Source organism: Mastigoproctus giganteus, chromosome 10, assembly GCF_048544385.1.
Source record: "Mastigoproctus giganteus isolate SK-2022 chromosome 10, ASM4854438v1, whole genome shotgun sequence".
Taxonomy (NCBI): domain Eukaryota; kingdom Metazoa; phylum Arthropoda; class Arachnida; order Uropygi; family Thelyphonidae; genus Mastigoproctus; species Mastigoproctus giganteus.
This window is the reverse complement of record NC_143584.1, coordinates 147,466,704-147,479,386: the sequence shown is the minus strand read 5'-3', so window position 1 is coordinate 147,479,386 and position 12,683 is coordinate 147,466,704. Positions and strand designations below refer to the sequence as shown.

At 38.3% G+C, this 12,683-nt stretch overlaps 1 protein-coding gene across 1 annotated transcript in view; it reads left to right on the top strand.

Moving 5' to 3' along the window:
* LOC150079350 (sorting nexin-13-like) overlaps nt 1-12,683 on the top strand; it is a 392,325-nt gene that overhangs the window by 273,369 nt on the left and 106,273 nt on the right. The window lies entirely within an intron of this gene.

Below are 12,683 nucleotides of genomic sequence, written 5' to 3'. Positions count from 1 at the left end.
GAGTACAGAGAAGGCAACAAGATTAGTGAATGGAACCAAGGGTTGCTCTTACGAAGAAAGGCTTAAGTTTTGCAAATTACAGTGTCTGGAGACTAGGCACCGGCAAGGTGATCTGATAGAGGTGTATAAAGCCTTGAATGGTTTGAGCATGCTCAATGCCGATGGGATTCTTGCTCTTGCTCAGAATAATCACCTGAGAGGGCATAAATTCAAATTGAGGAAAAACAGATGTAGGATAGATATGCGGAAATTTGCCTTTGGCCAGCAGGTAGTTGGTTGGTGGAACAGACTTCCACCCCTTGTTGTGGAAGTTGATAGCCTAAATAAATTTAAGGCTCAGCTGGACAGGTATTTCGAACGAATGGAGGGTGAAATGGAAGTGGTTTTTTTTTTTTTTTTTTTTTGGCTGATGCTTCATTAGCTTGCTTTCTTGCATCATATGCCTCTACTAATGCTAATGCTGATGTTCTCTATCTACAATGTAAATTTTGAGTCTAGAATGAATATTATTAAATGAATGTAAAATGTCTTGGATAGTGCTACTATCGGTAATGACTAGAACATCATCTAAATACCTCCCATATTATGTGATACAGGGTAGAAAAGACTGAAATATATACGTTCAATCGTTGAGAGATAGATCTCCGATATGAGGCCACTCGGGCTTAGAATCGCATTGGCAAATCAAAAATTTGTTTGTATACTTTGTCTCGAAAGTTGATATAGTTGGCTTCAACTAAGAGTTTAATTAGGTGGAGGAGAACCAGGGTATGTCTGCCGGGAGCAACTATTGATGATGTCACCAACAGACTGTCAGATTTTAAAGGGGGTAAAGAAAATATTATTATTCATGTGGGGACAAACGATATTAAACGTACACGATCTGACGATTTGTTGGAAAAATACAGGACCATGCTGAGGAAATGTCGCGAGCTAGGCCATAATGTCTATGTGTCTGCAATTCTGCCCAGACACGATAGGAGGGATTATATGTTAAGAGCCTTGTGGATTAACTCAAGAGTTGAAGGAATCTGCAAGGCTTTAGGGGGTAAATTTCTATCAGCATGGCCCACACTTGTAGGTAGAAGGAATTTGTTTTGTAGAGACGGGATACACTTAAACAAAGGTGGTGCAAAAGTTTTTGCCAGTATTATTGAGGATACCTTAAAGGTTCAGGGAAACTGCTAGTTAGGGGGGATGTGGGTAATACTGACACGCGTTTATCTGATAATATTGGTCAAAGTAACTCTTGCACATACCTCAAGAATTCTTATCTGTTACCCCAACTGGACGTATTATCTAGATGTTCTGGGGGCACAAACGTTTCACGTGGGCGGGTAGCTAATGCCAGGGAAGAGAGCCTAAAAAACTTCAAGGGTTGTGTTAGGGTTGTTAAATATACAAGAACAGTAAATCTTAATTGTTTATACAGTAACGTTAGAAGTGTCGTCAATAAAATGAGCGAATTCGAACTGCTGGTTAAAACAAGTAACGCGGACATAATAGGGCTTACAGAGACGTGGTGCCACCCGGAAATTGGGGATGATGAGTTTCAGTACGGCTTGTATAATGTATTTAGGAAGGATAGGTTAGATAGAAGGGGTGGTGGGGTAATGCTTCTTATCAGAAGCAGCCTGAGTGCGACGATAGCTTTCCCGGATTCAGACGTCTCACATGCTAGTATAGAGTCTGTATGGTGTGAGATAGTTGGAAACAAAGGTATAATGCGAGTAGGAGTAATCTACAGACCAGGTGATTGTGAAGATTATGACAAAAGCCTCTACATGCAAATGGAATGGGCAAGTAAGCGTCAATGCCTTATTATGGGTGATTTCAATCTGCCTCTAATTGATTGGAGTAAATGGGAAGGAAACTCGACATGGGGAACAAAATTTTTAAATCAACTAGATGACTGTTATTTGTATCAACATGTCAGGGAAAATACTAGAGAAAAGAATATCCTAGACCTCATCATCACACATGAATCAGATGACATAACAGGGCTGACAGTAGAGGAACCAGTAGCAGGAAGTGATCACGGAGTTCTACGGTGGATGATGACGAGAGAGGTAGCAGAAGTAAAAGGCAAAGGAATGAGTTTTAATTTCAGAAAAGGAAATTACGATGCCTTAAGGTACTACATGGCCTCTATTAACTGGGTAGATATCGCGCAGAGAATGAATACAATTGAACTGTGGTACGCTTTTAAAACATTAATCACAGATGCCTTGAATGCGTATATACCATTAAAAAAATACTCCACGAGAAGGGTTCCAAGTTGGATGAATAGTGAAGTTGCCACATTACTTGAGCAGAAAAAGGTGGCATGGAAAGGTTACAGAACAATAAAAAGTACTGAAGCCTATAACAGCTACAAGGTGATGTGTAATAGAGCCACAGAAAAGGTTCGACAGGCAAAGGCAGTTTATGAGAAATCACTAGCAAACAGAGCAAAGAGGGGGGGATAAAGAATTCTTCACATATATAAATGCCAAGAAGAGCAGGACAAACCAGATCGGACCTTTATGTAAGGGAAAGGGGATAGTAATAAATACACCAGCTGCCGTTGCAGATGAACTCAACAGTTATTTTGCATCGATATTTACAAATGAAAAGCCTTTTGTGGCAAAGGGAAATTGTGGGAGCGAAGTTAAAAAATATGTAATTAATGATATTGAAATTTCGCAAGATTATTTAATGAAAAAACTTTCGAGCCTACAGACCAGTAAGGCTCCTGGAGTTGATGGAATATACCCTATAATCTTAAGAGAGGCAGCAAGCGAGTGCATTGAACCATTGAGGCTAATTATGCGAGCATCATTAGACTCTGGGGAGATTCCCTTGGATTGGAAAAGTGCAAATGTATCTCCCATACATAAGGGTGGCTCTAAAAGTGAAGTTGGAAATTATCGACCTGTCAGTCTGACTTCGGTAGTAGGGAAAATCATGGAGGCAATGATCAAGGGTGGAATTCAGGATCATTTGGATCGAATTGAAATTCTCAAGGATACTCAGCATGGTTTCGTAAAGGGAAAATCATGTTTAACAAATCTGGTTCGCTATTTCGAAAGGGTCACTCACGAGCTGGATTTAGGGAATAATTTCGACATTGTTTATTTAGATTTCAGCAAAGCTTTTGACTCAGTCCCACATGAGCGGTTGCTTTATAAGCTGGAACAGGTTGGAATCACTGGGAAAATCCTTAGATGGATAGAAGGATGGCTTCAGGTCAGGAGGCAGAGGGTTGTGATAAATGGCTATTCCTCAGATTGGGTTGATGTAAGAAGTGGGGTTCCCCAAGGATCAGTATTAGGACCACTGTTGTTTTTAATTTTCATAAACGACATTGATGAAGGGATAGAGGGCGTGATGTCTAAATTTGCAGATGATGTTAAAATTGGGAGAGTAGTTAATGATGACTGTCAAGCTGAGCTTCTTCAGAGAGACCTAGATAGACTTCAGGAATGGTCAGAAAAATGGCAGCTGTGCTTTAATCCAACAAAGTGTAAGGTATTACACCTGGGAAACAGTAATCCCAAAAAAACTTATTCACTTGGTGGAGTTCAACTAAAGCCAGTACTGGAGGAAAGGGACTTGGGTGTTACGATACGGTCAGACATGAAATTCTCTGAGCATTGTAAACAGGTTGCAAGGAAGGCCCATGGTGTCCTATCGATGATCTATCGAACTTTTGCAAGTAGAGATAGGGACGTGATAATCCCATTATATAAGGCTTATGTTAGACCACACTTGGAATACTGTGTTCAAGTATGGAGACCGCACCTGAAGAAAGACATCGAGCTTCTTGAAAGGGTGCAAAGAAGGGTAACTCGCCTGGTGAGATCGGCAAAAGGGCATCCTTATGAAGAAAGACTTCGAATATGTGGGTTGCAGAGTTTGGAAACTAGACACCTTAGAGGAGATTTGATTGAGGTGTTTAAGGCTCTGAGAGGCATCAGTAAAATGAATGAGGACAAAATTTTCAAGATTATAAATGATGCTAGAACTAGGGGACATAAATTCAAGTTACGGGGGGAAATGTTTAGATTGGATTGCAGGAAGTTCTATTTTAGCCAGCGAGTTATAAATTACTGGAATAAGTTGCCTTCATGGGTGGTAGAGGCCGACAGTTTGGGGAAATTCAAAGGTCATCTGGATAGTACTTTCGGGTAAGGGAAGCACATAGGATGATAGGTTTAATTTCCTTTTTATTTTATTTTTTTTATTTATTAATTATTATTATTTAGTTATTTATTTATTATTTTTTTTTTTTTTTTTATCATTGTTTTGTTCGGATTTTTTTTTTTTTTTTTTTTGGCTGGTGCAGCATAAGCCATAGGCTTTCTTGCACCATGCGGCCGTTACTAATACTAATACTAATTAAGTGAAAAATTTTCTTAATAGGAAGGTTTGTGTAATTAATCGGTATTAAGTTATTATTTAACGTATCCCAAAAAATATGTAATGTGTATTCAACCTTTACATTCGTATATAATGAGGTGTAACATCTAGTGAGAATAAATTATCATTACTGCCAAGTCTACATTGCTTAAGGTTATTAAAAAGTGTATCTTAGTTCTTAGTCCAATTGTATCATCTGTCTAAAGGGTTTTATAATGTTATATACAAAAAAAGGATGAAAATGCAAAGTTTCTGTAGGAAACAATAGGCTGAATAGGAAATCCAGTCTTATGTAATTTTACCTGACCGAAAAGTGCAGGAATATTGTATGTTCTGGCCTTCAGTTCCTCTAACTGAGCCATAGTAATGTAGTCGTTTTTTTCAATACATGTTTAACGTTTTATTGTATTGATTGACCAAATTGGTAAATAGTGCCGGGTCTACTTCAAGATAAGTGGAGGCATCTGATACAACTGACTCTAACTTATTATTTCCCCAGGGGCTCACATCTGGTATGGGCTTGGCACACCCAGGGTACCCAGCTGGATATCATCATTCTTCTCTTTCTTAGTGATTCCCTTCTACTTCTCTCTTTATCGGGGTAATTCATAATTTTTTTTTTTCTTTGGCTGGTGCAGCATAAGCCTCAGGCTCCCTTGCACCAGATGGCTAATAATAATAATAATAATCTAATCAGGTTTATTGAGTATTACCATTGTATCTCCTTTATTAGCTCTCTGAATAATAATGTCTTTATTTTCTCGAATTTCACATAAAGCTGAATTATCATATGTATTCAATTTAGGAAGTTGCGTTTCTTTTATGTTATTCACCACCTGGTTAACTTGTTGAATAAATAAATCTTTTTGTGGAACATTATGAAGTCCAAATTCAATATCAATTACACACTGTTTTTTAGGTAGTTTTTGAGGTGGTAAATTGTAATTTAATTCTTTGGATAAAGGTGAAATCTGGTCCTATGATAGCATATACAAGAAAAGATTTGTAACCTGTTGATATGGCGATTCATTGAATGTTGGGTGAGGGGGGTGTTCGCGAACTAGCTGAAGTATTCTGTGGTAGACCGTTGTGCGTATGTGGGGAGGGTTGTCATACAGCTCATATGCATTTGGTCGCAAGCTCGCGACAATGTGTTAGAAATCGTATGAATGTGTCTTGACCTTCGTAATAATGTATTTAGTTTGTTAACGTGTCTGTTGAATATTTCTGAGACCTGTGCTTCATGTCACAAATCTATGGAGGTCTTCAACACAGACCAATCTTAGGATGCAGATAGTTTTTTAATTTGTCGCAAGTTTCCTAACTTGGGAAATATATTTTTGTTTATTAGAATACCGAGATCTTAAGGAAACCTTAACTATATTATGCGATGTGGTAAGTGCTAGTTGCTTAATGCCTGAAATTTTATGATTTAAATTATTATTATTATTATTATTATCATTATCATTAGCCATATGGTACAAGAAAGCCTGAGGCTTATGCTGCCCCAGCCAAAAAAAAAAAATTCCAAATTGCCCAGAGAGAGAGAGAGTGTGAAGTAGAAGGGAATCACCAAGAAAAAGAAGAATGATGATAGACTCTGGCAAACTTTGGAACAATGTTGTTTTGAAGGCAATACTTTATAAAAGAAATATGGTAACTTAGTGTAATCTAATGTAATTTTGCACCAAGGTATTCAAAAAATCCCCCATAATTGTGTGCATCGATAGGTTATACCAGGAGAGAAAGGAAGTGAATGAAATAGTCAATAAGAAAATAAAAATGAATTCGATAGTATAAACCAGAGCTATAATCCTCAGTATGTTCTACGTTGGCATCAATATTTGTAAAAGAATAAGAGTTTACCTCTGTATGTTACGTAGAACACTTCTGTATGATATATTCCAGAAATTAAAATGAAAACAATTAAAAAATTGAAAATCTTACATTACGGTAAGAAATAATTAACAATAATTAAAAATCAAATGAACACAATAAAAATCAATTTAATGCAATTAAAATTAAGTCAAAAATTAATTTAACGAAAAATTGCGAAACGATTTTCCTTCCTGAAGCTGACAATACTTTTAAATCACGTCTATCCGAGCACTATCCAAGACATTTTACATTCATTAAATAATATTCATTCTAGACTGAAATTTACATTGGAGATAGAGAATATGGATACTAAGTCATTAAATTTTCTAAATTTGTCACTTACTCAGGAAGCAAATAAAATCCAATTTAACATCTATTGTAAAACTACAAACACCGGTATGTTTCTACATTATAAAGCTATCACCCGTTCACCTACAAAAGATCAATTATCTTTAATCAATTTCTCAATGCTTATAAAAATTCAACGACAGAATCTGCTTTAGGCTCAGAAATACAAATATTAACCTTCAGATTCTTCAACAGGGGTTACCCACTTGCTACAATAGACAGAATTAGGGTACAAGCTAAGGATAAAATACAAAAAAATACACCAACCAACATTAGTAATATCAAAAAATACTTTTTTTCTGTCCCATATGTTGAACAGTGGCACAAACAACTTAACAGATTCTTTAAAGATACCGAATTTAAAATTGTTGCCAGGCCAATACAGAAATTACACACTATACTGTACAATCACTCAGTACAGTATAGTGTACAATCACTCAGTCCTTTCCTCGTTCGCAACACAAATAAACAACCTAGTATACAACATTTCTTGTGGCAATTGCGCTCGTCTTATCAGGGTTCTACGCGGTTTCCTCTGAATTTTCATGCTAATCAACACATGGCATCAGAATTAGCCTTTCATGCCGTTAATGAAAAACATACTTTTTTATTTAACGAGGTGAAAATACTTAGTGTCCAACATAATTATATGAGACTGTTAATTGCAGAAACCGTCAAAATTAAATTACGTGAGAATTCTTCAAACAATTTTTAAAGCAATTAGCTCATTTTCACGGACAGTACGGCGGATTTTTTCTTCCGATTTTTTGATTGATCGTACCGTTGACTCATTGATTTTATAATGTTTTGCCACTGAGGAGACACTTTCACCATTAGAAATTTTGTCTAATAACTCAAATTTTATTCACTAATGTCATCACCTTCTTTGATCTTTTCACATTTCCCTCGTTATTCGTAGCCATATTTTTGTACGGGTTAGAAAGAACTTGTCCACAATAAAGTCACTTTCTTCCGTTAACACACTCGAAAAAGTCTGTTTTACACTGCAAAACGGTACATTTATCACTTTTGTAAGCATATCAATTTATAAATTGATAAATTTATTCAATTTATAAGCATATAAATTAAAAGCAAACGACGAAACCTTCCATGACAAGCGCATAACACTTACTGAACAAGGATTAGCGAAAAACATCCACGCTCGCGATTTTGTCAACTCTCCCCCCCCACCCACCCACTGAGCGCTGTTTTGACCAGGAAAGATATTTTAGCCACGCCCGTGTTTTTTTATGGCAGAAAATGTTCACGGCGCTTTAAAATTCACATTTTTTTAGGTTTCATTTTATATTAAATCAGCGACCGCAAATACAGATACCACGAATAGCGGGGGTTTATTGTATTACTTGCACAACCTTACCATCTCGGCAGAAAAAACAAAATCCATTCTCCTCAAGGGCAGACTATAAATTAGAAGACCACCTACGATGAAATTAAACTTCACCCCCATCCGACTGTACACAGAGGTTAAATACTTAGGTATTTACATTGACTCGGGTCTTACTTTCCATAACCACCTGAAATATCTAGCCACCAAAATCCAGAAGTATGTCGCCATGATCAGGAGGGTGAGCAGAGCCGACTGGGGCCTGAAGCACAAAGCTCTGACCCTCATATACAAAGCAGTATATGTCCCGATTGTTTGCTATGGTGCCTCCACCTGGTATAGACAAGCTACACTAACAAAAAACAAACAGAAGCTGGATACAATTCAAAGGTTCATGATGCTATCAATTAGTAGGGCGTGCCGCACTGTTAGCACCCCTGCCTTGCAAGTTCTAACAGGTTGTCAGCCACTCTACCTAAAATTAGTCAGGCGAGGCCTATATTACCACCTTAAGAAAGGAACACCAGCTGAAATAGTAAATCTCCAGCTGGATCTTGCAAATGACACCAAGATAGAGAAGAGGAGAATCACCCAACACCTACAAGTGATATGGCAACAGAGCTGGGAAACCACGCAGAAAAGAGACATCACGAGGCGATTCCTCCCAGCTATAAACCATACTCACCCAGAGCCCCCTCCCTGGTTCTCACCTGGTCTACACATGACGTTTATTATCACTGGACACGGCCCCTTCCGTCAGAAACTCACAGCTATGGGGATTGAAAGAGACCCGCGGTGCCATTGTGGAGAAGAAGAGTCCTGGGGGCATCTCATGTATGAGTGCCCTGCCTATGACAACAGTAGAATCAAGTTTGCTACCGCAATTCAAAGGAATCCACGTAACCAAGAGTCCTCGCTGCTGCTCGATGAAAACACATACAGGGCACTAACTGTTTATGCGCAGGAAATCTTCGCACTGAGGCTAGCCAAGATTGCTGAAATGAGAACATTGGATCATGCTGCCCAAGGCCTGAATCAGACTGGCGTGGGTTAGCTCCTACTCCGCTAGAGGACACTGCCTTGACAACTTGATAATCCTTTAAGGGTAGGAACACTGCTGGTACCACGTAAACGGGAAACATGGAAGGAGTTTGTTCACAGTGCTGGTAATGATAATCCTTGGGGTCTTATTTATAAGATAGCTCGTAATAAGATTCACTCTTTAGATGTATACGGCACTGCGAAAGAAGATTTCCTGGAGACTACTGATTGGATAAATACAGTTAATGTTATTCTTGACAGATATTCTCGGTGGATGATATAATTACTGATTCTGTTGTACATTCAAATATTCGAGTTGCAAATTTGCTTTATACCACCAATATTCAGACAGAAGAATTTACCATTGATGAGTTAACCGCTGTTGCTAAAAAAAAGATTAATATTAAGAAATGTCCAGGGATAGATCTGGTTGAAAATACATTTATTTTGCGATTTTTCAAATTGCGTCCACAAGTACTGCTTTTACTTTTTAATAAATGTCTCCAAGAAGGTCTCTTTCCTGATATGTGGAAAATTCCGCTTTTAAAACTGATTAAAAAACCAGATAAACCAGCAAATGATCCTATAAATCCTAGATCTTATAGGCCTATTGCACTTTTGCCAAATCTTGGGAAGTTGCTAGAGCGTCTAATGACTCTGCGTGTTACTGATCTTCTTCAGTCGAAAAATATGGTGTCCTCTAATCAATACGGGTTCTGTGTAGGGAAGTCTTGTGAAGATGCACTTGTTGAATTTGCTCGCAGCATTGAGAATTCAACATCAAAGTACACGTTAGCTACCTTTGTTGATTTCGAGGGCGCATTTGATTCTCTATGGTGGCAGAGTGCTCTCGAACGGTTACGATCAGCTGGATGCTCTCAGCAACTGTACCACCTGTTCGCAAGCTATTTCAGTAATCGTCACATTTTAGTGAAATCTAAATTTCAGGAGGTGTCTAGAGAAGTCTCACGAGGATGTCCCCAGGGATCTATCTTAGGGCCTCTTATATGGAATATGGTATTACAGGATTGGATTTCCCGTTTTTTCAGTAGCACTAAAATCATTGCTTATGCCGACGATCTCACTATCTTAATTCATGGTTCATCTAGATCTGCTATTGAAAGTAATGCCAATGATGTCTTGCAAAATTTATTTCAATGGACAGTGGATAATAAATTGACAATAAGTTTGTCTAAGACTAAAATGATGATCTTTGGATCACATTTAAACCCTCAACGACCCCTTTTAGTGAAGATTAATAATAACAGGATTCCACTTGTCTCTGAAACTAAATTACTTGGGATTACAATCGACTCAAAGCTTAATTTTGTCTCTCATTTAAATAATGTAACAACAAAGATCAGAAGATTCACTGGTGCTATTGTAAAAATTTCTCATTCAGACTGGGGACTTTCTAGATGTACCATGAGAATTTATTATAATGCCGTATTCCTTCCTATGGCTATTTATGCGGCAGGTGTATGGTTTCACAGGCTTAGAACTGTTAAATTTCGATTGAAGTTGGCTACCATGCAACGCACAATATTATTATGTATGTTAAGAGCTTGTCGTACTGTTTCAACTTCTGCACTGCAGGTTCTTGCAGGTGTATTGCCATTGGACCTTCACGTAGCTTACAGAGGTCTTTGTTATAGGTTAAAAAACCAACTATCAACTGAATTTACGGGTTTGGTTCTGAATATTAATTCAGATATTAAGCAAGAACGTAATCGTTTGTGGAATGAAATGATAAATCTATGGCAGACACGCTGGGATACGTCATCTGTCGGATCTGTTACTAGGACTTTTTTCCCTGAGGTGACCTTTTGTGTAAAGCAGAAACCTGTCTGGTTCTCTTTGGACTTATATACATCCTTCCTCTTAACGGGACATGGATCTCTTAACGAAAAACTATGTCGTTTTGGTCTTTCTAGGATGGAAGCTTGTCAATGCGGGGAAAATGAAAATTGGAGCCACATTTTATTTGAATGTCCGCTGTATAATGACTTTAGAGATGTTCTTCGTTCGTCAGTTTCTACACTCTCTCATGGGCATGAAACTTTGCTGGTGGGAGACAAGAATTCTTATGTTGCTCTTCAGCAGTTTGCATCCGATGTTTTCACAAGAAGAAGAATTAGTTATACGTCTACGAATAATTCTACTCCTTTGTCTGGTGAAGCTACTCAATAGGGAGCAACATTCCCAATTTTTTTTTATTTTTTTTATTTTAATTTAATTTTATTTTATTTTTTAATTTTATTTTATTTATTTATTTTTTTTAACACCACGGGAAATCCTTTTTTTTTTTCTCTCCTCTGGAGCGGGCCCCTAGAGGAATCTGGCCCATCTTTTGCCAACATCAGGTGGGTCAGAGTCTCGAATTGAGACAGTGTGAGCTCCATTGAGACTGGCCCACCTTCCCGTGGTGTGGACGGGTACCCAGAATCATCAGTCACCTGGACAGATGATTCTGGGTAGCCAAGCGGTCAGACACAACAACAGAACACATAATACACACAAACATACACTACTTATTTCTGGCCCTTCTAAAGTGGTACTGTTCTTCACAGAGATACGAGGCGGAGATGAACTGACGTTCTAGGTGCTGCCCATTACAAAAACACATGTCCGCATATCCACATGCTGGTACCATTCTGGTGCGGGATACTGCTGCAAACCCCTTATAGGGTAGGATCAGCCGGCACCGTTCTGGTGCGGGATTGGTGGCACTCCGGAGAACTTCTGAGTGCGGGATACAGAGTCCATTGGCCTCTGGTGATCATGCAGGGGCACCTGTCTCCTGCTACTTTAACTCCCACTCCCAGACCCCTATTTTCACCTCACAAAGAGCGGACTGCTCCTCAACTTCAGTCCGTCCTCCTGTCCCTCTTTCTGTTCCTTCTAACTCTTACTCCTGCTCTGTTTTCTCCCCCCCCACTTTTTTTTTATATATTTATTTTTTTTTTAATTTATTTATTATTATTATTTTTTTAATTTATTTATTTATTTATTATTTATTTTTTTTCACTTGACCTTTGTCAGGAAGCTTAGGCAACCCTGGCAAAGGCCAGCCAGAGTATAATGGGCAGCCTGGCTCACCTCCCAGTGGTGGTGGCGGGCAACGTGGGGTCCCACTAGGGGCTCTGCGGCGAAGCAGCCAGAGACACAACAACAAAACATAACACTACTCTGATAGAAACCGGACATTACACTTTTTCTGGCTTTTACAGAGATTCTGTACTTCTTCACAAAGTACCATGGTGCAGATGTGGGAAACCACAGGCGGCACCTTTCACAAAACACTATGCCACTATGTATTACTTTGACCCATATCATCAGATAATTGTAGATGTATATTACTCTTCTTCCCCCCTAACTAGCAGTTTCACCTGAATCCTTAAGGATTTTTGCCAGTGATACTGGCAAAAATCCTTATATCACTTATGTTCAAATGAATACCATTCCTACAAAAAAAGATTCCTTTTAATATATTGGCACAATATGGTCTAAGATGCTGATGCATCATAAAATCAGCACTGCCTACTGAATTTCCTGGATAGTGGATAGGTTGTTTGGAGAGTCCTCAGAAATATTTTCAAAGATTTCCAAAACTTATGCTTCTGGACATTTTCTCTAGATAATTACCTTAAAGATAAAGTGTACAGTTATA